Consider the following 27,047-nt stretch of genomic DNA (forward strand, 5'->3'; position numbering starts at 1 on the left):
TCCGGGGAGGGGGTGTGCGTGGGGTGGGGGTGGTCACTGTAAGAATCCAACGCACAGCGGGGGTGCAGAGACCACCCGGTGGGACTCTTTGGCTGGAAGTTGCACTGCGTTCTCCCTCGTTTCCCCTACCCTACGCTCTCCCGTCCCCAACTCCGATCGAGAGCGGGTTGCTGCGTGAAACCCGCAGGCGGCGCTTTTCCCGGGTCCGGCCGGGACTCCCAGGTGGGTCCCCCGCCCGGCGCGCGCCGAGCTGGGCCGGCCCCTGGGCGGCGCCACGGCAGCCGGGGAGGAGCGCGGGCGGGCGGGGAGCGCGCGGAGGCGGGCGCTGCGCGGGAGGGTCGCCGCCGCGGATCGCAGGCCGGGGCGCGCGGCCGAGCGGGCGGCGGCGGCGGCGGGGAGGGCTCGGCGGCGGGCAGGCTCGGGGCTCCCGGGCCGGCGGGGTCCGCCCGGGGCCGGCAGCGTCCGCCCGGCGGCGGGAGGAGGAGGGAGCGGCGTAGACAAAGAGCGGCATCTGGGCGGGCACAGCGCGGCCGCCGCCCCGGGACCCGCGCTGCTGCCCTCCGGCCTCGGCGTACGGTGTGCAGCGAGGTAAGGCGACGGGCGGGGGCTGCAAACTTGGGAGGCTAGGCAGAGTTGGGAGAGAGGGGCCGGCGGGCGGGGACCACCGGGGAAGGGCCAGGGAGCGCGTCCCCCTGCGCGCCCCGCTGGTGCCCTCGGCCCCGCCGCGGCCTGGGCGTCCCCGGGCACCCGCACCTCGGATACACACCTTTCTGCGAGCCCTCGCCTTTCCCAGCCCCGGGCTGGCGTGGAGGGTGGGGCGCCCTCCGCGGGCGGACATCGGGGACCGAGGACCAAGAGCCCTCGGGAGCACCAGCAGTCCTGGCCTGCGGGCGGGCGTGGGACCGAGCCGTGGCCGGGTCGCCGGGCGCGCGTGCCTGGGAAGAATAGCCTGGGATCAGAGGGCCCCGGCGCTAGGAAGCGGAAGGCTGCGATAGCCGGGGAGAACTTACTGTATTTAGAACTATTCGTGATCCGGCACAAAGCTGCTGTCACGTCTCATAGAAGAGGTCCGTACCTCGGTGCAGGGCGCTTTTGTGCCTGACTCCAGTCCCTGCGCCTTGCTCGGCATTTCCAAGGCTTATTCCTCCAGAGCCAAAGTTTCTCCCAGCCGCTCTGCCCCTTTGGTTTATTGCGATTTAAGCAAGTGGTTCTGCTTACTTTTAATGCCCCGACGGCACCTCCCTTTTGAGCGCAGTTAGCCTGGCATTGTGTGGAGAGGTTAGATTTGCAAAACGCTGTAATTTATACACAATAACGACTCTCCCGGAAGGTGTGCGCGGGATGCTGGGTGGTGGTTAATGGATAGCAGACGTGACTTACAGTAGTATTGTGAACAGCTTGGGGACACAGCTGGGCGCTAAGTGGAGTGGGCCCTGGCACCCTGAGCCTGTTTAGGTCGGCAATTTGCCCCTTATTTGGCTTTCCTTATTTTGCTAACAGGCTGATCTTGCCGAGTTTGAGTCAGTGTCTGAGATGGACAGGTCCCAGTTTGGGCTGGAGGTGCACAGGCCTGCTCCTTGGTTGACCCCAAATGAAACAGGCCAGTGGTCATGGCTTGCTAGGTACCCTCCCTTGGTGACTCCTTTTATACTCCTCACCCATTGCAGGCTTTTCCTGCAGGGATTTTGAGGAGGAATGAAAATAATTTTGGGTGTGTTTCAAGCCTGGGTTTTTTGGTATAGTTATCAACAGTGGTTTTCTAGTGTAAAGGTCACTACTTTATCAAAACATCTAAACTGCCTGTGGGTACTCCCTCCGTTCACTTAACAAGTGTTTATAGATACAGAGACCTAGAAACAGACTTTCATGAATGTGCCGTTTATTATAGCGAAGGCAGCAAGAAGAAAGTGCGCTTCAGACAGTTAAGGTTCTAGACCTTTCAGGTCGTTCCTAAGTGACCGCGAGGGACAATCTTACCTTAAACTTCGGCGCATCCTGGTAGGTTAATGTAGTTTTGATTGAAGAAAGAAAAGGTCCCAGTAGTCTGAGGCTGAAATGGAGAACTTTGTGCGGCTGTAAAGCTTGGAGTTACAGCTCACTACCTGCATGGCTCATAGCCCCTTAGATGTGCAGTCTCAGGGTGGGGAGTGGCTGTAGGAGCTCCTGCCGCTTGCTAGCTTGGTCAGCCCACCTGTGGAGAGACTGGCCCCTTTAAAATGGGCAGAGCGTATAAAAGGTGGTTTCCAGCTCCCTGCAGTCCCATTCCAGGCTTTCAGTTTTGCTCTCCCTACATGCTTCTGGCTTCAGTCAGTCTTTCTCCCTTTTCTCTTTGACCCTGTCACATTCCTGACCTCTGTCATGTACGTTGGGGGAACTGAACATTTCCAACACACAGCGGCTCCCAGGTGTTGGGGACATGGGCTTTCATCCTTGTTAAATCTCCCTGGGGCTCCCTTGCTGGAGCAGACTGGATGACCCCTTGAAAACACTCGGAGACTCACTGATTGCATAGCGACCTGGAGTTCTTTATTTGATCTTTTGAATTAGCTTAATTTGCCTTGGCAAGGCCAGGCTGGGTTGCTCCGTAAGGCAGGCATGCTTCTCTGACCGGCTGGCTTGCAGCGTGTACTGGGGCTGACATGGCTCGTGGAAATGATTTTCTGATGTTCAGAAGGAGGCTTAATGACGGCAGATTTCCAGATTGCTTGCTGCAAGTGCAGAATCAGGATAGTGAGCAGTGTTTGGGAAAACCAGCCAGCTAACTTTTCTTACAAATGAACTGGGAACTCTTGACAGCTTCCCCCTCTCCCCCAGAGACTTAGGAAATTAGTTTTCCCCTCCAGAGGGACTTCAAGTGGTGCTTCGGAATTGTTTCTCTTTCCTAAAATGAGTGATGGAAACATTTCTCAGGGTGTTTTCAAGGGACAGAGATGAAAAACAAAACCAAAATGATGCTATTTGTGCTGTTAAATGCCCACGTTAAGGCATCGCAGAAGGTGGTCACAGCACCCTTTTACACCAGGCTACCAAAGGTACACAGCCATGGTGAAAAGAAATCATCTCTCCACTTCCATCCAAGATTTTCAGTCCCCCAGGCCTTGGCAATGAAAAATATTCTTTAGATTGACTTAGCAGTGCCATGTTAGGGTCCCTGTGGTGTTTGTTCCCCATCTCTGACTTGTACCTGTATGAGTAGCCAACAGGGATCTGGTCTCTTTCACAGCTTCCGCGAGTGCCTTCAGCTTCATCTCTTTAAAAGTGGCCATCTCTCTCCTAAATCTCACCATCTTGCATCTCAACTAAGAGGCAATGAATGTGTCCTGGGACTGCCAACAGAACTTGCCTGGTTGTTTCCTTTTGACATCCGTGACCTTCTTTCCAGCTGTCTCCATGGTCTCCTAACCTGTTGTGGGCTGGAAGGTGTTGGGTGTACCGCTTGATCCTCAGTTCACGTGTGACAACACACTTAGGAACACATTGCTGGTTTCCGGCCTGAGGTTGGTAATGAAATCAGAATCTTAGCCTCTACTCAGAGCCCTACCACACCATACATAGCCCGATCCCTAGGACTTGCAGACAGTGAGGGAACGTGATCTGGTGGCCTTTGTTTGGTAAATTCTCTAGTCGGGGGCAGATCATTTGTAGTCCCACCGTGAAACCTGAAGACAGAAACAAATTCCTTTATACCCCCTTTTACACATCCTGAAGGTAATCTTACATAATCCTTTTTGTGCACCTGTATGGTGACTTCCTGGGGCCAAACAAACACTGCCCCAGAGCCACACACAGTGGGCTGCCTGCATGGCTTTTGTTGTTTTGAGATGAGGTCTCACTCTGTAGCCAATACTGTCCTCAAACTTGATCCTTCTGCTGCAGACCCCAGCATGCTGGGATTCCAGGTGTGCGCCGCCACACGCGCACCCCTACCCCCCAGTTTGAATGTTTGGTTTTTCTATAGATGAGGCTGCCCGTGTCAGCCTGTTGTGATAGCTCTGCTCAGAGAATTGGTTATTTTGCTAGGAAGTGCTTATTTGATCAGTCCCCCACTTTCTGCTCTCTGTACTGGTCATGTTCTTAAGAAAAGAAGGTTCAAATTTACTCAGTTTAATTTTTCAGGACTTCCTTTTTCTTGACAGCCGAATAGTATTCCACAGCATGTAGGTATCCCGTTTTCATTATCTGTTCATCTGTTGAAGGACATTCAGGTTGTTTCTGTTTCCTGGTTAATTGTGAGTAGGGTGTTAATAAATATGGCTGAGCAGGATCCTACTCTGTGGAGTAGGAAGTTGAGAGAGTCCTTTGAGCATGTGCTAAGGAGCGGTATAGCTGGGTCATATGCTAGATTTATGGCTAGTGGTTTTATTTATTTATTTATTTATTTATTCATTCATTCATTAATTTATTCATTTTAATTCATTCATTCCTTCATTCATTCCTTCAGGATTCTCCATACTGATTTTCAGAGGGGCTGCACTAGTTTGATTTACACCAATAGTGAATGAGGGTTCCTCTCTCTCCACAACCCCACCAGCAATTTTGTCAGTTATCTTGTTCATCTTGGCCATGCTGATGAGGATGAGATGAAGTTTCAGAGTTTTAATTTGTAGTTACCTAATTGCTAGGGATGATTAGCAAGCACTTTTTTTTTTTTTTTTAAAGAAAGCATTACCAAAAAAAATCGAAGGCTTTCTGAGCGCCGACATGATGCCATAAATGGGAAATTCTACTCTTGACCTTGTGACAGATTGCCCAAATTCAGGTGGACTAGAAATACTGCCTAAGATTACACTGAGTGTACATATAAAGTGTATATGCAACACATGAATTTGAATGTTTCGACCTAGGTTAACATTATTTCCTCCAAATTGTGACGTATGCAGGTTGTAGATCAGGATGATAGTAAATAACTAATTCATCAGCACGATAAACAAACAATTTTAGCCCAGGAGTTCTGGTTGAGGGTGGAATATGATACACGTACCTGAAAGGCTGACACACTTCTGACCCCAAACACGTGGATGAGGGACATTCAGCTTGTCTGGCCATTTCTTCTTTTAAGACAGTTTTGGGAAATAGATACATTGGCTAACCAGTAGTTAGGAAGACCTAAACTTTCATCTAATGAGAGAAGAATAAGATATTAATATGATTTATAGTTTACAAAGTACTTTTTACATGCTCAATATTTAGTGTTCTGCATAGGATGATGTAATTGGGTCTGACTCACATCTGTGTGAGAAGATTGGGATCCAGGACACTGCCAGGGGTGATAGATCATGGCCTTGGCTGAAGTCTTCTTACTCAGTGCCCTGTCACCTCTCAGAAGGCGGCAGATGAGGCCACAAGTGTCACTGAGTCCTGGAGTATTGTCATAGCCCTTGGGTGTTGTCTTTATTATAGTTTCTATTGCTGTGATGAAACATCATCACTAAAAACAAGTTGGGGAGGAAAGGGTTTATTTATTTATTTACTTGGCTTAAACTTCCACATCACGGTTCATCAGTGAAGTCAGGACAGGAACTGAAATGTTGTAGGGACTGGGAGGCAGGAGCTGAGGCAGAGGCCATGGAAGAATACTGCTTACTGGCTTGCTCCCCATGGCTCGCCCAGCCTGCTTTCTTATAGAACCCAGGATCACAAGCCCAGGGATGGCACCATTCTCAGTGAGCTGGGCCCTCCTCCCACAAGTCTATTCTGTGCTGTGTTGCAGGTGTGTAGAGACGTGGTTGGGGCAGTTCACTTGTGGGGGCCCTTAGAAGAAGAAAGAGCCATTTGTGTGGGGGCAGACAGGATATAGAGCAGTGACTTTGTGTCCTTGCTTCACTTTGAGGAGCCAGAGACATCTCAAAAGTCTCCTTGTGTCCAGGGTGTTCATTCCTGCTTAGTGTGTGTTTGGGTCTGCTTGATCTTTTGTAGTAGGATGCTACCAACTAGGTGGCTGAAGCAACGGAGTGAATTTACTCAGCATTCTGGACCAGATTATCATGTTGTCTGGTGAGGCATGCTCTTCCTGCTGGTCTTGGCGTCTTTACCCGGCTTTTTTTTTTTTTTTTTTTTTTTTTTGGTATAAGCACAGAGTAAGAGATCTCTGCTGTGTCCTTGTTGTCTTAGTAGGGTGGCAGTTCTATTAGATAAGGGTCACACTCTTATTATCAGTTATAACTGTAACCTTCCCCCACTTACAACTTCTCTTAATTATATGTTTGTGAGTGTGTGAGTGCAGGTACCCAAGGGGGCTAGAAGAGTGTGTTGGATCCCCTGAAGCTGGAGTTAGAATCAGTTCTGGGCTGCTTGGCATGGGTGCTGGGAACCAAATTCGCTCTCTGCAAGAACAGTCTGAGCTCTTAACCAGTAAGCATCCTTCCAGCCCCAATATGATAATGTTGCTTTTTTTGGAGACAAGGTCTCACTGTGTATCTCTGGCTGGCCTGAACCTTGCTGTGTAGACCATGCTGGCCTCAAACTCTGCCTCTCAAGTGCTGGGATTAAAGGCATGCTCCACCATACCAGGGCATTCAACTATCTTCTGTTTCGTTTTGCTTTTTGAGACAAGGTTTCTCTGTGTGACAGTCTGGCTGTCCTGGAACTGACTTTGTAGAATCGGCTGTCCTGGAACTGACTTTGTAGAATAGGCTGGCCTGGAACTCACAGAGATCCTTCTGCCTCTGCTCCTGAGTGCTGGGATCAAAAGTGTGCATCACCACTCCCAGCTTCAAAATATCTTCTTTAATGTTCTGTGTCTCGATACATTTGGCCTTCAGCATCTGTGGTTTTTACCAATGGCAACACTTCAGTCTGTATTAATTATACACACAGTTTTTCTTAAATGTATTTCTTAATACATTTTTCTTACCATCGACATTGGATCTATACATAATTTAGAATAATGTAGAATGTATGGAATGTAGTGCCTAGGTGGTGTGCATGCAAAGATTGTGTGCTGTCGTTACAGAAGTGGTATGAACATTTGAGGATTTGGATACCTTGGGGGCTCTGGAACCAGTCTTCCATGATACCAATGGGGGATTGTATTATTATTTGGGGGTTAGGGCTTCAGCGTTTGAATCTGGGGCTACAGTTCCATCTGTCACAGTGTAACTCTGTGTTCTCAAATGGCTGATTTTAGGACAGGCGGTTGCTTTCACCACCCAGATCTAGAATCTGTTTATCTTTGTCTGAGGACAACTGCCAGGCACAGTTTCAGAATAGTGAGAAGTAAAAAGAGACTGTCAACTCATTGAGTCTAGCCCTCAAATCCCACGGCCGGGAGGAAGCCTTGGCACTGGCCTTTGAGGCTTTAAGCAGAGCGATTAAAGACGAAATGGCTTGACTCAGTCCATTATGGACGCTTGCCCTCACCATGTGGTTTGGCTCTGGGCACTTGCTGTGTTTTGCTTGTGTGTGTGTGTGTGTGTGTGTGTGTGTGTGTGTGTTTCCCCACTATAAGGACTTTGATAAATACAGCGGAGAACATGGTGGGTTTTGTATGAGAAAGAAAGCATTTCCTAACCCCTGAGAGTAAAGTATGGGGCAAGGTGTACCACTTCAGTGACAGTGCTGTGGGCATGTGAGCCAGCGAGCGCCCTTCCTGGGCTGTGCGTGCTGGTGTTGAGTGAGACAGACATACCTTCATCTGTGTGTGTTAATGACCAAGTGACCACATTGGAGGGTGGGGGCTGGCCTGTAACTAGTCTCCATCCATATAGGTCTGTTAGTCCATGGTTCCTTTGTTGCTTCAGGTTTTTTTTTCCCCCTGTTCATTTGCTTATTCTTTCATTCGTTCAGAGAAATTAACTTTCTTTCCTAATTATTTCTGAAACTTCCAGTGTCTCAAACGGCACCATCTCCTGGCCTGCCTTGTCCTCTGGTTGCTGCATCTTCATCCATCAGCGTATTCATCCGTGAGTTCCCCTTTGTCGTCCCCGCCCCCCGAATCCGGTTATCGGCTCTATTGATCGTACCTCCAAACGATTGCCTTCACTGGAACTCTGCTCTTTCCCTTTTCCTTCGCCTTGGACATCCAAACAGATCCTAACCACTCCTGCCTGTCTGTTTGCTCCTTGATGCTAACACTCAGTTGTGACCACCCTCTTGCACTGGGTGACTCCCCACTGCCCCTGGCTCCATGTACCAAGATGTCCCAAGTCCCTGGCGTTACAGATGTGGGTGTACACACTCACTGTTGTCTCTGTTCTCCGAACCCCCCTCTCCCCTAAGTTACTGCTGTCTGTAACTGCATACTGACAGCGATGTGCTAATTCTGGTAAGGAACCAGACCCTGCTGTCCACTGAGGCTGTTCAGGGCTAGCCCCAGCCTGCTGCGCTGTTGTGTAACTGTGGCTTTGCATACAGTACAGCTGCAGCCTGGCTCTTTATGGCAAGAGAGATTGTCTGCAGAAAGCATCATGGGTATGTGCCTTTTAACATAGAGTGTCCCCCTGTAAATTCCTTTTGAAGCCATTATCTGTCAGGAACGGTGCCATCCCCTTGAAAAATACTGTGTGAGTCACCAATGCCAGCCCCAGATGTAACTTTAAGTGTTCTCAGGGCCACGTTAAAAATATAAAAAGAAACAAGTGTTTTCCTTTACCCGGTATACCTAAAGCAGTTTAATTTATGTATATAATCATTATACAGTGTAATGAATGTGTGATTAGATTTTTATTTTTTTATTTGGTGAAGTCCTTAGAATCCGGCACACACCAGATGTAGTTACAGCACATATCTTTTCCTCTTGGTGCATTTTGGGTGGCCCCACAGCTGCAGTGTTGGGGAACTTGGGGATATACTTTCCATGGTTTATGCTTCATTCAGCCCACATTTTCCAGGTGAAGATAGCTAAAACTGGTAGTTAAGATTGTAGCAACAGTTTAGGGTAATAATAGTGCAGCGATGATTGTGCTTTTCTTTGGACGTACAGCCTGTGTAGTGTAAGGAATGTCTCTCCAAAACATTTTTGGGTTACTAAAATCATGTTGGATTAAAAGTCAGTACACATATATAATCAGCGTACTTCGTGTGTTTTACAAATCTTAAAATGTGTTTTTAATTCTAGAGATTTCAATTGCCAACATAAAATAAGTTTTTACATATTTCTGATCAGTGCTAAGTACTTAATCTGGATGTAGGTATATGAGTGTTCTTTAGTGTGCTCACGCTGTACCAGACATTGTAATTACTGTTGTAAGCACATTGCAAACAACAGTAATTCATTGAACCTTCACCAGACCTGAGCATGGCACTTTCTGCCTTTATTTTGGGAAGAAAAGCAGGGGACTGGGTTGGTTGCCTGATGTCACAGCTGCTCTGCTGCTGGTCTGGGACTGCCGTTCTGATCACCTCTAAGCTAGGCCACCATCCCTTCGCTAAGAGGTGTCCAACATGCATGAAATGGATCATAAGCTTTCCTGATAGTTAAAGATTTGAAAAACATGGAAAGACAAGTCATTGGTAGGGAGTGGAGCTTGGATATAGAGACATTCTGGAAAGTTCTTAGCTACATGTGAAGGAGGCTCTGGACTTTGGAGATGCTTCATTGGCCTTGGAGAGGTGGCTGTGAAGGGTTACACTGTTCTCCTGACTGCTCCTCTCTGCCCATCCGACATATGTGAAGGTCTTGAGGATTTCCAAGTTGGCTTTGGTGTCTTTTCTAAAGTCATAGAGGGCCAGGTGGCCTCTCCGTCTGCATTCTTGGAAGCAGCTCCTTCAGAGTCCCCATGGGAACTATGGCACTGGCTGCCGTTCCAGCCCAAACTTGGCCTTTAGCATTTGGAGTGCCCTTGGGGTCATCAAGAGGCTTTTCCATGAGGAGCTGAAAGCACCTGGAAATAATACAGTCTGTTTATGTCTCTATCGATTTTCCTTCAAGGATGGGCCTCAATTTAGTAACGCATGCATTTTGGCTGAGTATTTCGGGATGTCTGTAAGTCAACAAACATTTTAATTATATCACTTAGGAGCCTGGCTGCAGAAGCATTCACTGTCTTGTTTTTCCTTGCCTCTTGCCCTCAGCTCTGTCCATTTTGTAGGTGATCACTTTATAAGCTTGTATCAAGCCTGTGCGTGCATGCGTGTGGGTGTGTGTGTGTGTGTGTGTGTGTGTGTGTGTGGAGAGCCAGTCAGGACTGGTAATAAATAGTTTTATTTTACTGTGTATGATAGAAGCCAGCTTCATGTTGATACAACAATCACAAGCTACATTGTCATTTTTAAATTTAAAAGCATTTCATTTTTTTTTCCCCCTCTTAGAGCAAGAAATAAAGGGTTTGGGGAGTTATGTTAGAAAGTTTACAGAATCTTGGTATGGGTGAACAGTGAATTTAAAGAAACAAACTCAGCAGAATCTAGCAGGCTAGATAGGAAAATGGGTGTCTTCCTTCTCTTCATTTCCCCCTTCTGTGCTTTTGGGGTTCCCCTTCATTTCTTCACTCTCGTGTGGGCTTCAGCGCAGCCACTGGGCTTTTCTGTGTGGTCTGGTCACCTGGGCTCACACGCCACCCTTTATGTCCTTGCTCTCATGGTCTCCGTAGGATCTAGCCTGCTCAGCTTTAGAAGCTAGACTCTTACGCCTTCTGATCAGTCCTCTGCTCTGCCCGGGCAGAACTGAAGCGCGTTTGATGAACCGCTCGTGGGTCAAGAGTCTCGGCGTTCTTTTCAGACTTGATTGTGCCGGGTACCTGCTCACTCGCTCATCCAAAGAAAAGCCGAGTCTGTCTTCCTGTGGAAGTGCATTCTCTTTTCATGAATGTGTCTAGTTCCATGCCTGAGGGAGAAAATATGTTTTAACGTACTGCGTCGTAGTACATGCACAGCTTCCTGTTCGTTCTAGGATCTGATTTGCTATTAGATTTGGATTGGGAAACAGAGGCAGTTGTCACTTTTGCAAATCCAAGATTACTTTTTTTCAGGGTTAATATCTTGGAAAACTTGATGGAGCCCTGGATATCCTCAACTCATGTCTTTAAAACTCATTGATTCTCAGCTGAGCAGCTTTCCCATGCTGACATCTGGTCATGTCTGGAGACATTGCCACTTGTTGCCATGTTTTGGGGTGCTGCAGGTGGTTAGTGGGTGCCAGCTGGGGTGTTGACATCCTGTGGTACATAGGCCTGTCTCCACAGCCAAGAATGAACTGGCTCAGGATGTCCAGTTAGTTGAGGTGAGTGAATGCTGTTCTCTCTCCATTGAAATGCATTTGAAGTCGGTCACAGTGGGGACCTCACAGTGGTTTTTGGGAGACCAATTTCATTCTTCCACTTTAATCAACGCAGTGAAAATATTCCATGTTTAGAACCCCCGAACACCGCTTGCACATCCGTGCCGTTAAATATGTAAAGGAGTGTGTAAATGACTGTTTTTGTCAGGAGTAATGTTAAAGTTTGTCATGCCGCTTATCTCTGTTCACTTAGCATATTTGCACCACATACCTAGGAAGAGCTGACTGTTGCATCGAGACACCTGGCTGGGATGTGCATCAAGTCCATTGCTCTCAGAGCACCCACTGATGTGGGAGGGAGGGAGGGCCCTTTATCTGTGACTTAAGCAACGGCTAATCAAAGACATCTGGTTTCTTAGAAACTTGACGCTGATGATTATCCAGAGAGATACGTTTATTACTTACAGCTTCATGGGCTTCAGGGCTCAGCCTGGTGTGTTTTGAGCTGGGTGCATGCGTTAGGGATTGAATGTTTGATGTCTTATCTTTGTATGGTCCTTACCCTCTTCAAAGGAGAGAAGACAGATACCACAAATTAGACCTTAGGAAGGAAAAGGAAAGGGAAAATTCTAATTTGGCTGTTAGTTGCTGACTCCCAGCGTCTACAGAACTACCGATTAGCCAGCCTAGGGTATGATGACTGTCTGAAACTTTTCCCCTTTGTAAATAGCCTCTTTCTTGATCAAGCAGGAAAAAAAAAAAAAAAAAAAAAGGATGCTAGAAATGAGGAGGAGGCCTGCCAGCTGGAGTTGTCTTTTCTGCATAGCTGTTTGTTTTGAATTGATTATTTCCTGTCCTTGTCCTCTTCCTCCTTTGACTAAATTTATCATTCTTCCTGTTCTGCTACTAAGGATAAATACGGTAGCAACGGTTAGTGAAATTTCGAAGTTCTGAGGTTCTTTAAAGCGTAGCCCATCTTCTCTTCAGTCCTGTCTCAGGTGACTGAGGATCCTTTGGGAAAGTTAATGGTAACTTTTGGGGAACACCGGGAACTTTTGGAAGTTACCAGATGCTGATCTATGTATCTTTTTGTTGCTTGTGGGCTGTTCAGTGTCCTTTCTTCTTCCAGTGTGGGTGGAAAGGAGTCCTCTGCTGTGAATTGGGGGGTTTTGTAGATGAAGAAAGTGCCCAAACTGGCTTATGGGTTCCCAGCTGTGACTGGCTCTCTGGAGAGAGCTCTGCAGTGAGGCGGTCATTGGATGTTTCTGAAAGCTGTTGGCCCTGCACTCCGTTATGGCTTGTTTCCTTCAGCCCTTAAGCATCTGCCTTAGGTGGGGATTTCTTGGCTTTTCATTATGCTCTGGGCTGGATTAAATTGTATCATTCAGAATTTGATTAATAGGCTTATCTAAATTTGAATGTCTGAAGTCTTGATTCATATGCTGAGAGCCTTTGCTACTGATTTGGCTAGTTACAATGTTACTTTTCACCTTCTCTTGATACCTGGCCTGTTCTGTGAAACAAGGGTTTGCCACTGTATTCCTTGAGCCCTCTTACAGGACTGCCTTTGGGTTAAAGTTAAGAGTCTTTGGTAGAATGTTTCCTTCAAGCAGCATGGATAAATAGTTTAAGTAGCAGATACAGAGGCCCGCTACTTGTATCAGATCCTGGACGGTGGTTAGGACTGGAAGTGGCCCTGAAGGTAACAAAGCTGTGTTATTTTTTCCTGATCTGGCCCGTGTGATGGATTGCTGTTCAGATTGTATTTTGAGTAAGTTATGTTCACTTGGTGAATGTTTATTGATACCAGCTGTGTGTCAGGGCTGTGGGTGCCAAAGACCTACCCTCAAGGAGCCTGTTTACTAGCCTGGAGATCTTACATTTTCACAGTCACCCAGTTCTTATAACAAGTAGTTAAAACACCACCTTCACCTTTGTGTTGGAGGCGAGGCCACAGAAAGTCTCTCCCACCCTCTGCAGCCCCAGTAGAAATGTGTTTCCAGTATTTGGGAGGAGGATAATGTTTTCCCAGTTTCCTCGGAAATGCAGTCACCTGAGTGGAGTTGTTCCCTGGAGTTGGTTGTGACCACTGGTGGCTACCACAGCCCCGTCTTTCTCTCATGTTCCTATTTAAGGACCCAGGTGAGAGTCAGACCATTTGCGCACAGTGGACTCTCGTTTTTTTTTTTTTTTTTTTTTTTGGGGGGGGGGGTCAGCTAAACCTGTTCTTTTCAGATAATGTAAACTCTACTTGTCTATTTCTTATTTACTTAAAAAAAAAGTCAGTAAAACTACTTATTGCTACTTTTAGCTGAAGACAGCATTCAGGTGACACACAGAAAACTTATTTCTTGTCTTGGTTGATAGTGGTATAATGCATTTCCTAACATTTTACTTTTGCTTTTATTAATAGTTTTTGAGATAAGGTATCACTGTGTAGCCATGGCTGGCCTGAATTCACTATGTAGACAAAGCTGGCCTCAAACGTAAAGATCTATCCCGTTGCCTTTGCCTCGTGAGTGCTGGAATGAAAGGCATAGGCCACCACAGCTGGCTCATGCCCTCACCTTTTAACGTAGAGAAGGTTTACTCAGTTTGTTTCGTTTCTTGGAGCAGTGGATGATGCAGATCAGTCCTGTGCAGCCGTTATAAGGGCATGCTTTGTTTTCTCGTAGGTCTGATTTATAAAGTGCTTCCTTTGGAACTTAAAACTGTTTCTTACTCTTGTGTGGATGTTTCTTCTTGCATGAGGGTTGCCCCTAGGGCCTCCTAAATGCCTTCTTGTGTATTTATAAGTGTAGCCTTTCAGACTGGGGACTTTTCCCATTCAGTGCCCAGATCACAAAGGTGTTTTGAAGGTGAGGCATTTGCAAAACTGTTTCCCAGAGGTGGACAGGCATCACCTTTTAGGTTTGAGCTCTGTTTAGCATAGGAAAACAAATGAGTGTTGCCTTTTAGTGTAAGTAGGAGCGTGATTACTGAGGACTAATTCAAGCCGAAGCAGCCTCCATCTCCTCTGGCTTTGGGTGACATGGATTATTGTAATTTGTGAAATACTTATAATTAATTCATGATAGACTGTAGTTAAGGCCTCGTGTTTCACTTGAACTTAATTTGAGAGTAAGCCAAGTTTAATTTGGAGATATGAGGTTTGTGATGGGATTAAAGGTAGAAAGAACCATGCTTGGATTCCTGGTTTGGGGCCTTGAGGAGAAGAGAACTTGTCCAGTTTTATTGAAAGGTATAAGTTTGCTTATACAGTCTATTTATCTCATTTTGTTGGATTTCAGTCATTGTAGAAACCTCATTCTATTGTGTTAAGGTAAGCAGTAATGTTTTTCTCATTTTCTTTCTTTGTTTCTTTTAATTTGAAAAGTTAGTATTAAACTGAGAACCCAGAGCCCACACACAGCCTTGAGCTTGCTGGGCAAAGGCCCTCCCACTGAGCAGTATCTCCAAGCTCTTTATTTTCTTGAGTACTGTGATTCACCAACTTTATCAAAGTACAGTCTGTCACTGTTCAGAGTCCACCGTGGTACTTTATGCATGTGTGTGTATTTTATAGTTTACATTATGTCCCTCACCCTCCAAGGATCTCTCCAACACAAGCTAGCTGTGAATTTCTATGTAGCCCAGACTTGAACTAGAGATCTTCATATTAGCCAGCCCTGTGGGCTAGAATTACAGGTGTGTACCACCATACCCATCTGCACATTTTAAAACATTTTCAGATGATGGAGACATACCCAGCCCTGGTTTTTCTCATTTCTTTGTGTGGCATTCCTGTAGGGCTCTGGTCACATCTAATGATCAGTGTTGATAAATGATGTCAACAAAAGCCTGTTCTATGCTTAGGTTTATATAATTAATACTTGCTTCAGCTTTCCTGTCCCAGGACCCCACATTGCCTTTGATTCTGAGTTCCAAGGACATTGGGCAGGCGTTTTGAGCATCAAGTTAGTTTCCTGTTGATAAAATTGGGGTTGTGGGCTGAGAGGTGAAGCTCCATTCTCTTCATATCATGAGTCGTGAATGCTCTATTTCTTTTTTGTGGCTGGGCTATAACACCCTGACAAAAAGCAGCTTTGTGTGTGTGGGGGGGGATGTATTTTAGCTCACAATTCAAAATTTAATTTTTCATTTTGGGAGAGTCCAGGCAAGAACGTAAAGGAGCTAGTTACATCCCCAGTTGAGACGGATCATCAGTTCATGGGTGCTTACTGTCCAAGTTCATTGATTGCCACTGCCGTTCAGGGCCCAGCGGTGAAACGGTTGCTGCCCATGTTCAGGGCCAGCTTTCCTACCTCACTTAATCCAGTTAAGATCTTCCACAGATGTGCTTACAGATCAAGACTATCTACCCGGGAGGTTTTAGATTGTGTCAGGTTGACAGTTAAACCATTGTAGGCCTACGCTGTCAGCATGGTCTGCAACCGTACGTTAACTTCGGTCCCCTGGTTGAGGTATAGGTTTCTCTAATGTTGATCTTTTTCCTTCTTTCCATCCCTGGTCTTTGGGTGAAGTCATTTTCCCAAAATGGAGTTGATCTCTTCCACCTAGAAGTAATGGTTCCGTCTCCAGTAGATGTTTGGAACTCTCCATGGGAGTGACCTGTCAAGCCTGCGGGAAGATGATTTCAGTGGCCGTAGGAGGCATGACAGTATGACTCCTTGGCACTGTGGTAGAGGAGGTGATGGGGTGGTGCTTTATCATATTTCTAGAAATGTGGTTTCCGGATATGGAGAAATGTAAATTCTCGGGGCCTGCTTTGGACTTAATGACTCATTCTTCTGAGACAGATTGACCTGGAATCTTCTGTTGAAGGAGTTCCCCCAGTGATTCTAATCTGCATGGAAAAATTTGAGGGCCTCTGCTGTGGATTAGCATCTGAGCCATTCTCAACACTGCTCATGTGGAAGCCCCATCCATGCAGCTGTATACACTTGAGACCCAAGGCTCCATGCGGGAACTTTTATTCTGCCTGCCTGGGCTAGCTAGTCTTGGGTCAACTTGACACACAAACTGGAGTCATCTGAAAGGAGGGACCTCAAGTGAGAAAAGTGCCTCCATGATAATTTGGCCGTAAGGCATTTTCTTAATTAGTCATCGATGGGGAGGGCCCAGCCCATTGTGAGTGGTACCATCCCTGGGGCTGGTGGTCCTGGGTTCTGTAAGAAAGTAGGCTGAACAAGCCATGGGGAGCAAGCTAGTGAGCAGCACCCCTTTGTGACCTCTGCATCGGCTCCTGCCTCCAGATTCTTGTCCTGACTTCCTTTGATGATGAACAGCGATGCAGAAGTGTAAGCCAAATAAATAAATAAACCCTTTCCTCCCCGACTTGCTTTTTGGTTATGATGTTTCATTGGAGCAGTAGAAACCCTCGGTAAGACAGAGCTTCCACCATTTTGGCCTGGCTCCCTTTCTATGAGCCTACGGTCCCTTTCAAGATAGCCAGCCTCACTTCTTGGTTTGGTAGTTTCAGATTTGCAGTGGAGGAAGGAAGTAAATGACAGCTCCAAGACCTACTCTGCAAAGGTCTGGGCCAAGGAATGGAGGTCCTAAAATGCTAAGTCTGTCAGAAAGTAGTTTTGTTTCAAGGGAGGGAGGGGCACCCAGACCTCATGTCGACTGGTTCCAGTAAGTCAGAAACCCCTAGCAGCAAATCTTCAGTTTGTAAGCTTATCCAGTGGGTATACTGTAAGACAGCTGTAGCTCTGAGGCACATTTCCTTGTTGAAGTAAGTGGACAGTGTCTTCAAGTGGCTTTGCAACCTTGGGGGCTGGGTGGTCCTTGTCTCAGTTATTACCTTTAGAGGCTCTGGGTAGGAATAGGATTGGCAAAGTGGTTCAGATCTGGTGCCGAGACCAGGTACCTCCAGATAAAGAGCTTGCTTGCTGCTGTGTGATATATACGTTAGTCTGCCCTGAGCCTGCGGAACCAGGGCAGTCTCCTGGCCCAGTGCTGTGGGAGGCTTTGAGTAAGTTGGCTCAGAAGCTGGCTTGGGGAATATCTTGAAGACAGCCCTTTTCTCCATTGGCTTACTGATCTGAGGTTTCCAGAGCTGTCTTCTTTTGGGGATGGGTTTGGCTGGTCTCTGAGTGCATACAAAGTCATAGCCAAGGCCTGAAGCTTCTGTTCCCATGATTCCCCCAGTAGTGATATCATTTGAGTGTGAGGTCAGAGAACAGCTTATTCCCCTGCATCTCCAGAATGACACAGGTTACAGAGCCTCCTTGCATCCATTTATTTGAATACAATGCATGGCGCTGTATTTATTAAAATGACTGAGTACAAATTCAGGGATGTTTTTGAACCTGCTTTCTTTTCAGTACATGCTTCTGTTGTAGTTGATGTCCATTTTGAGCTGCAGATATCTGACACAAACATATATTCCATCACCTTTTCTACACACACACACACACACACACACACACACACACACACACACATACACATACACAGAGGGAGAGGGAGAGGGAGGGAGACTTTGTTTTAAAAAGGGTCTCATTGATTTACTAACACATGATTCAGACTTCATACTCCTGGTCTCAAGGATCTTCCCGAGTACTGAGGTTACAGACATGTGTCACTTTGTCTAGCTAGATTTCTGGTGTTATTTGGTTTTTATTTTATTTATTTATTATTTAAGACAAGGTCTTTCTATGCAGCTCAGACTAGCTATGTAGACCAGACTGGTCTTGAACTCAACAGTGATCTGCCTGCCTCTGCTTCCTGAGTGCTGGGAGTAAAAGTGTGGGTCATCACACCTGGCTCTGTTTGTAGCCTTTTAAAGAAAAATCAGCAGTAGTTAGCGCGAGTAGATGTGAATTTCAGTGGCTTTGTGTGGAAGTCACTTGACTCCATGACCCTTATGGGGCTGGGGAACATTCAGGGCTGGTTTGTGGAACTGACTGCCTTGGGGCTTTCCTGTCACAAGGCTTCTGGAAGCCCCAGATGCCTGTGAGAGGGGGACTGAGCCAGGGTTTTCTCTCTCTCCTCCATTCAAAGTCGGGGAGGCCTGGCCTGAGGATGCAGGCTCCAGTACATCCTGGGCAAGCATCATGGCGGAGGGGGCAGGGAGCGGGGGCAGGCCTGTGGTCAGTAATCTCCTCACATTAGCCTTCAGAGAAGTTCAGAAACTCCTCTCTGAAAAGGAGTTCATCTTTGCTCTTTAGCCCTGAGTTTGGGATCTAAAGATCTGTTAAACCAGGTAGAGGATGAGGGCTGATGTGGTACAGAGTTCAGAGTTATTTCTTGGAGAAGAAGGGTCCTTAGCCCATCCACATACCCCTCTGCTGATGACTTCAGAGACGTTCTTGGACTTGAGATGGAAAAAAAAAAAAAAAAAACCCAAACAGCAAAAGAGGCATTTTTATTTTGATCAGCTTTTAGTTCATTATGTATTTCCTGTAGCGGCGCAGTCCACAGCCTTTGCAATAAGCAGTGGTTTTCCTGTGAGTGCGTGGTGGCTGTGTGCTGAAGACAGACCCCTTCCCTGCTTTCTTTTAATAGACCCGCCACTGCACTCTGCTGTTCACTGTGTGCATCAAGAAGTCCCCAGGTGACTGTATCAAGTCTGGTTTTGAATACAGAATTAATAACTGTTGTGACATTTAAATCGCCTAAAACCAAAACCATTTAAAACCTCAGGGGACTCTTGAGAAAGAGTCTCCAGGCCTCAGTATTGTGTCACTGTGGGGAAAAAAAAAAAAAAACAGTAGTAATTAGAGATTTATAGATGCATAAGGCACAGGAGGACCCACCAGTCTAGGACCAGCATCATCCTGCCTTCTGATGAGGCCCTCGCCACTGGCCAGAGGCATTCTTCCTAGGCCTTACAGGAACAGAACCCAGTTTTGTTACCTAACAGAACTCTGTCCAGCCTTGCCATGTTTTATCTACCTTCAGGTAGAGAACAGCATACATTCTCCAAAGGAAAAATGTAAAGATAATTTCATTTAAGTTATAAAAGGACCCATGATTGTTTTTACAAATGAAATTTATTCTTTAAGTTGTCATAGTAGGGAAGTATATATTGTTCCTTGGCTAAAAACACTAATGTAAATTTGTTTGGGGATAAGTGATTGTTTAATATTCTGGTAGTTGGGTTGACGCTTAAGGGACTTATGATGACTTCTAGGAACAGGAAATGTCAGTAACTTGAAAAGATCTCATATATGAAGGCTTTTTGGGTCTCTGGGGTACGGTGGCAAAGCAGCCCTTGGCTCTTTTGACCCTGTGTTTGAAGACAAATGCTGTGAAATTCAGGGATCAGAACTGGCACACACACATTGCTTGCATTTGACTTCCCTGGGTGCAGCACTGTAAACACCAGAGGTGAGACATCCCCTTCAGTGATGGCCTGCACAAGGCGCGTTCTCAAAGCCCCGCTGCCACAGCAGTAGGAGCTGATATTTATTGAGTGCTTACCGGGGCTGAGCATTTCATACCTGTTGTCTAATTTGATTCTCTCTGTAACCCCGAGAGGCTGCCCCTTAGCCTTGTTGAACAGATGGAGTGGCCGGCTTGAAGAAGCTAAGCAATTTATGCAAGTGCTTGTCTTGGCAGCTTTACTTGGGAGCTTTTGCCTGTGGGCGGGTTACATTTGCATGCCTCTGCCACCATGCTTGTCGTTTCTCACAGCCATGGCGTGTTGTATCTGCATTTTCCAGGTGAATGGATAGCTCCTGGAAGAGATCCTCAATTATTTTAGCCATGCAGCTTGAGTGGACATGCTCCCTTCTCTCTGGCCATGAGTGCCACATGTTTATCTGTGGTTCCTCTCCCAGGCAGCTGCTTTAGGGTTCAAGCACAAAACACAGAAGCTGCCTCAGAATTATGATAGCCAATCCTGTCTGGGAAAGAAACTGGCTCTGGTTGTCTAAAGAGAGGTTTGTGGCTTTGCCAGGAAAAAAGATCTGTAGGTACCAAAAGAACTCCCAAATATCTTATTGGGACCCAGACTCATCCCTTCCCCTCCCCTCCATTCCTTCCTTTCTTATTTACTTACATATTTACTTATACATTGCTTTGGATGGAACCCAGGGCCCCAGACATGTTAGGCAAGTGCCCTCCCGATGTGCCACACCTGCCTGGTCCAAGACCTTGATTTCTAAGATATAGTTTTCTGACACTTTTTATTTCTTTGCGTTCCCTGGTATATTTCTTTGAATGATAAGGATGATGCACTAACTTTTTCCCTCATTATAGAATGTGTCTCTTTATTTTAATTTTTTAAGTAATTGTGCTGCCAAGATGAACACAACACCAACTCCTCAAGACAGTTGGAAAAAAGAATCGCCCTCTGGTTGACCTCTTCTTCTCATCTGCTCATTTGCAGTGTTTGTGTTAGTGACCGCTGTGTATAACTGTATAATCTCAGTAATATGCTCTCCAGCTCACTACTAATCTCTGTAGTATTTGTTCCTGTTAGTGCAAGGTGTCTGTGGAATTGCAAGCCCATCCATGTGCGAGCCGTCTATGGAGTTGGACATTGAAGCTTTCACTCCGGTAGACATGATGTCTCTCTATATCTCTCTGCAGCAGAGTCCTTTCCTTGGCATAACTCTTTAAGAGGAGGCTGCAGGAAGAACTTCGTAGTATGGATGTCTTTATGGCTCTTGATTCATTTTGCTGTAATGTACTGTCGGAGCCACACCGGTTTTCAGATGCACAGAATTAAGTTTTATCTGGGCTTTGCTTCCTTAGAAGTCAGAGCGTGAATGGTTGCTCCAGAATGGTATGGGAGTTCGTCTCCCCTAGAGGATCTTGGCTTAGAAAGATTAATAACAGCCCCGCTGCTGGTTTCCATCAACTAGGATTTGTACACTCTGTGACTCTGTGTCTCTTAGAATTGGTTTCCTCTTAAGCAGTCCTTGAATTTCAGGGGTAGTTCTCGGCCTCACGGATTTATCCCTGCCTGTCGATGGCCTCCATGGCCAGTCCTACTTTGTGTTTACTGTGGAGCATATGACCCATTCTTGGAATGGACTCTCTGAGAGCAGATGAAACACTCTTCCTCTTGGCATGTCCTTTTCTCTTAAGAGTGACTGTCAGTCTTGTCAGTGGGTGTCCTTTGGAGCCGTATTTAGGGCACAGAGCTAATGGTAGCATTGGATTATCATGCTTTTAGTCAGTTTGCAAATGGAACAGAAGCCTTGCTGTTCCTTTGTTAAGTAACCTGTTCTCTATGGACACTCAGGATGTGTTGCGGTTGTAGCCATGCATCACCTAATGAATGGTGTGTGTGTGTGTGTTGAGAAATCTGTCATGTGACTTCATGCCACAAACCTAAATGGTACAAGAATACCAGCCAGCCATATACACACCTGAGGAGTGTGGACTTGACTCTGTGTGTGTGTGTGTGTGTGTGTGTGTGTGTGTGTGTGTGTGTTTGTTCCATTGTTTGAGGGTCAGGATGACAGAGGGACACAGGATGAAATTGAGCACAAGAGAACATGAGGCCGTCAGGGGACACAGGAAGCTTCAGGTATTTAAGACAGTTACTGCCAGTACAAGGTAGCAGACAGAGTGGCTTGACAGTCAACTTTTTTTTTTTTTTTTTTTTATAAAAAAATGTAAGTAGGAGTACAGGCTAATGATAAAATGTCTAATACAGTACATATATATGCTGGGAGCAATCATTTATTGTTAAATGTGAACTCCTGCACACAGTTGCATGTGCACTTACATGGGACTTGTGACATAGTAGATGTGTTGTATCCGCATCACCACAAATGTATTTTGCTGTGCCAGGGGTGGCTGTGATGTCACCAGGCTGTACGAGGTATTCTGTTCCATTATCCCTCAAGAGACCACTGTTCTGTATGTGATCTGTCAGTGACTGAAATTTCATTGCGTGGCACATGATTGTATTTTCAGTCAATTTGTCATGCCTGAAACGGGCAGATAGCCTACCAGAGGTTCTGTTTGGATTCTAAATTTTAGAAGGAGGCATGTTGGGACTGGGCGTCTTTGTAGACATGGCATGCCCAGACTCCCAGAGATAAGTAATAATAGGCTGTATTTTCAGCTGCTACACGCGCACTGTTCCATTATACAGCATCAGGTGACTAATCCAGCACCCAGGAGACACCTGTTTTTATGACTTCTTGGTCAGCATTTGCTACCAAGCGTGACTTCCCCCCAGATTACTATTCTAATTCTTCATGAGGTTTTTATGGTGTTGTCCCTAATTTTCCAAGAGTACAGAAAAATTACTTTGTGTGGGGTACCTTTTAAGAATGGGGGGGGGCAGGAGGGGGAATGAAATGGGGAAGAGAAGATGGAAGTGAGGGCTGATGGGAAACAGTGGGTATGAGAAGCCGCTGTGCTAGCGCTACTGACTGTAATATAGAAGCTGTGCAGCTCTTCCAGTTGGGAACCGTGTGCTGAGGGTGGTCCCGGAGGCACTGGAAGGTGTAGGAAAACTTGGTGCACACTGTCTTTGCCTGCCTTATATAATCTCCTTCCCAGGGCTGCTTTCCCTTCACACAGTCAACCCACAGTGTGGCCCATACTAGGGAACCCAGGGACAGGGTTCTGCAGGCTAGTGTGGTTTTCTCCACACATCCTACCTCTGCTCCCATGGCCTGCCTAGGTTTTCTTCCCTCCCTTCTATTTCCTTCTGTGGTGAGATCTGTTAGATTTATTAATACTCTTCAAATGAGTGTAAGGATGGACTAGGGCCTTTGTTTTCTTGATGTATAATGCTGATCAGACTCAGGAGTGGAGGGAGGTGTGGGTCTCAGAGAGAACCCTGATGTGCTTGAGTGTGTATGCTGGGGGTGTGCCTCCTGTGAGGAGACTTAGGCAGGAAACAGGAGCTTTCATCTCTAAATTTAACTGATGTTAACAGTAGTAGATGGAACCAGGGACTGGTTCTTCTGATACTGAGTACAGTTCCACCCAGTCCCTCCCATACTGAGTACAGTTCCATCCACAAACCTTGTTTCTGTTCTGGAGGGCTTAGCAGGGCTTTATTCCCTCTGAGCGCTTTCTCATTGCAGTGAGTTCTGTGGTAGTGTGAAGGTGATGTCCACGCTCGGAATGCTGGACAGTCGCGCTTACCTTCCTTCCTCTCTCTAGAAGTCCCGTTGGCTCTGTCCTGGAAGCCCAGAGTGTTTGATTGTGGGGTCTTATCTCTTCCTTTCCCTCCGTATTCCCACCATTTTATTGATGTCACAGTGCTGAGCCACCTTAGGCAATAGAATGCAAGCTACAGAGGTCAATTAGAGGTCTAACTTGGACATTACTGGCCGCCACATTACAAAAGTAAAAAGAAATGCATGCGTGTAATTTGTCATCAGTTGCCACTTCTAGAGTCTAGTGTTACTCAGTTGTTACCTCGGGAGTCCAGTGCACATGCCTACGGGGTCTGCTTGTGATGGGCAGCAGACGTTGAGGAGCTTGACAGCAAGTTAACTTGGCAGGGTTTGATACTTTGAGCCTTGTTTCCACAATGGGTCACTGGTGTTTTGTGGGAAGGTATTTTTGTAGGTTGTTCTAACTTGGTGCACTGGTGAGACACATGTATTTTGGAACGTCTCTCTTCGTGTATAGAACAGGGCTTGGCAAACAGCCCATGGACCAAATCTGCCTGTCTCACCCTCTTGTGTGATCAGTCTTATTAGAACGCAACCTGGCCAGGCACGGTGGTACGCTTAATCCTAACACTGGGAAGATGGAGGCAGGAGAATCAGAATTCAAGGCCAGCTCGGCTGGATGAGTCCCTGTCTCAAAGAAACAAACACACAAAAGACAGAAAGAGAAAAGAACACAGCCAGGATTGTTCAGATGCATGCTATTTGTGGTTGCCTTCCTGGTAGCACCGTCGAAGTGAATAACTGTGAGCTTGTGACCTACAAAGGCCAAAATACTGTGCTTATTAGGTCCTTTCTGGAAGAAGCCTGTTTACCCTGTGTGCAGCGGCGTACAGGACTGGAGTGGGATGCTGCTGTATTGGAGCCTTGCCTGTCTCTTTCTTGGCACCAGAGCTCTCTACTCTTTTCTGGGGCAGGAGGAGGAGGAGGCAGCCTTCAGTGGAGGGTTCCTGAAACACTGCATGGTTCCTGGCAGATAACAAGCCCTTCCTAAATGTTAGCAACACCCCCTATCTTTCATCCCATGCTTGAATTTGTAGACTTACTTGTTTCTTTATGGGAAAATTTGAGATCCAATTCTAAGTATTATCCGGTGGAAATAGATGCAAGCTGTGTGTGCGTACTTTGTATGTAGCCTCAGTGACCCCTGCAACTGTGTTTAAAAAGCAAAAGGAAGCAGACAGGCTTAGTAATGTGTGGATTAGCCCAGGAGAACCCACGTCGTGTCAACATATAGTCAGTGTAACAAATGTAGTCATGCCAGCCTTTCCTGAAGACTCCAGAGTCCATCCTTGCTATGTGTCTGTGTGTTTTCCTCCGTAGCACGTCACAGCTGGAAGAACCACATCCCAAGGAAACCACTGGAGTATGCAGCCTCATCCTCTAATACCATCTGGCTGTCCTATAATAATCACTCCCGAGGCTGACTGTGGAGGGCTGGTACATTCCTGACAAGTTATGAGCACTTGGCCCAACAAAACATCTCCCCACTGCCATCTGCGAAAGAACCTCCTGTATTTCCAACTGCTCTGTTCATTATAAGTTCCCACGACTTCCCTGTCCTGTTCAGGAATGTCCCTTGACCACTCCCACAACTCAGGAAAGGCCCTTGATCCACCTGCAGCAGCAACACAGTTTCCGAAAGTCAACTCTAGATAGTTTATTAGGAAGCACCCAAGTTAGGAACAGCATGGGGCCAGGGATGCACACAGTGTGGCGGGGTGGAAAGGGGCTGCAGAGTTTCTATGTCCTCCACAGTTCCTTTCAGGGTATCGCCCCAAGGGGCTCACCAAACTGAGAAGTCTCCAATCCAATGTTTCGGAGTTAGAGTCCAGTCACTGTTCACCTTCCCTCTCGGCGAGCCGCAAATATAAGGCTGATAGTTCCGCCTCGGGACCCCCATACCACGTCCCTTCATAGGCACAGGCTCAGATGTGGCCCACTGGGGTTCATGATCAAACTGTCACTCAGGAAATCTTGAGGTTTTCAGGGGAGCTCTGTATCAGAAGCAGGACAGCAGCGCAGAGATACTTCTTTATTGTTTCCATGACAGGGCCCGCCCCTTCTTCCCCACCCCTTCCCCAGCTGGCAAGACCTATTTAAAAACGCTTCTCTGCCAGCAGCTGAGGCTTTCTTATTTTCCATTCTCCCTTGCCCTTGTCTGAGTAATCATGAATCTCACACTGCGCCGGTAACTCCCCCACATCTTGGTTCTCAGGAAGCAAATGCAGGAAAATATAGTAACATTACTAGGGATCTTTAAATGTAGCATTGTGACTGTGCTTCCAATAACTTGCTGAAGAATAACTGAGCTGTAGAAGATAAATCTCCCTGTGGGTTTTCTGAGAAATGGGCTATGTGGCTCAGTTCTCCATCCTGCCCGCTGTCCTTGTGGACACTGGGTAGGGCAGACCAACATGGGAGCTCGTCTCAGACCCTCAGCAGCCCTGGTTCTGAGAGACAGCTCGGCCCCGCCCAAGCAGGTTTGGTGGATAGGATGTGTGCATCGAAGTGCTGCTGGTAAAATTAGTGTAGCAATGGGTTTGAAGTCCTCAGTGTAGTCTTTAGCCCCTCTTCTTACCTTGAATCGTATTTCTGCATTTATTTTTTCCTTATGTCGAGAATAGAAACCCAGGGCCTTCAGTGTATGCTGAGTGAGAAAGCTCAGTCACCTGAGTTTTACTGTTTGTTTTTTTAGGTTTTTATCTGAAGCTGTCTTCAGGACTCTGGAGCCTGAGCTCTGGCTTCAGATCATGCCTTCTGTAATCAGCCTTGGGCAGGTAGACTGTTTCTTGGTGTTCCACTTGCTTTCACTGGAAGATGAGTTTCACAGGTGAAGGAGAGTTAGACTCTACGGATAAGGCTGAAGTGCGCTTCTGTGCCAGAGCAGCTGTTGAACACACGTGGGGCCCTGGGGTCCGTCCCTAGTGCCACAGAACAAATCCAGAAGGAGACAAGGAGACCCATGCCTTGTGCATAGCTCCACGGAATCATTCTCACCAATTCACATAAGCAATAAATACAGAAGAGCAAAGGCAAGAGTAGTACCGGTGTAGAGAGAGTGGCGACCAGACCTCCGTGGAACTGAGTGGAACACGGTTGCTTGAAGGGATGGATGTCTGAGAGGTGAACGGTTTAAGCAGTTCCCATTCTGAACATGGCTGAATGGCCTCCGAGTGTCTTGCGGCCTAGGGTATAAGCACACTTGGGGGCTCGCTCTAATGCGGAGATCCTGGTAAAGCATGGCATTTGCGTCTGGCTTTTACTTTTCTAGAGGGTAAGACACATGGCAAGGCGTGAAGCTTACAGCGTGTATGTGGGTGTGTTTGTGTAAATGATGCTATTTAAAATAGTGTCCATGGAGGGTGGAGCCTGTAGGATCTGCCACGGTCAGTAGACTGTTCTAGGAAGACCACAGGTCTGTAAAACAATCGCGGCACAATTCAGAATTTGACTGCACATGGTATCACAACGGGTGATAGATAGTGCCTGGGATGTGGACGGGAAAAGTAAACTGAGTTGTTATTGGTGTGTGTGGTGTGTTCCTGTGGGCACATGCCCAGTGGAGGCCGAAGTCCATGTCAGATGTCTTCCTAGCTTGCTCTCCAGAGGGATTCACTGATTGGCTAGACTGGCTGACCATCAAGCCCCCCAGGATCCTCCCAGTCATGCCTTGCCTTCTTCCTACACTGGGATTACAGGCGTGCCCCATCATGCCTGGCCTTTTTAGAGGGTGCTAAATCAGCGCCTTACTTTTGCTCAGTGAGTGTTTTACCCACCCAGCCATTTAT

The 27,047-nt window shown here is 46.8% G+C and overlaps 1 protein-coding gene across 5 annotated transcripts in view; it reads left to right on the plus strand.

Moving 5' to 3' along the window:
- Positions 1-435: 435 nt before the first annotated feature.
- The window catches only part of Nck2 (NCK adaptor protein 2), a 128,560-nt gene continuing 101,948 nt past the window's right edge, over positions 436-27,047 (plus strand). For 3 of the 5 annotated variants that reach the window (XM_036168339.1, XM_036168343.1, XM_036168341.1), the window contains exons 1-2: positions 436-588; positions 7,827-7,901. The gene's annotated coding sequence lies outside the window, so the exon portion shown is untranslated. The remainder of the gene's footprint in view (positions 589-7,826; positions 7,902-27,047) is intronic. The other 2 variants (XM_036168340.1, XM_036168342.1) reach the window with 1 other exon arrangement.

This window comes from Onychomys torridus, chromosome 18 (genome assembly GCF_903995425.1).
Source record: "Onychomys torridus chromosome 18, mOncTor1.1, whole genome shotgun sequence".
In the NCBI taxonomy this organism is placed as follows: Eukaryota; Metazoa; Chordata; class Mammalia; order Rodentia; family Cricetidae; genus Onychomys; species Onychomys torridus.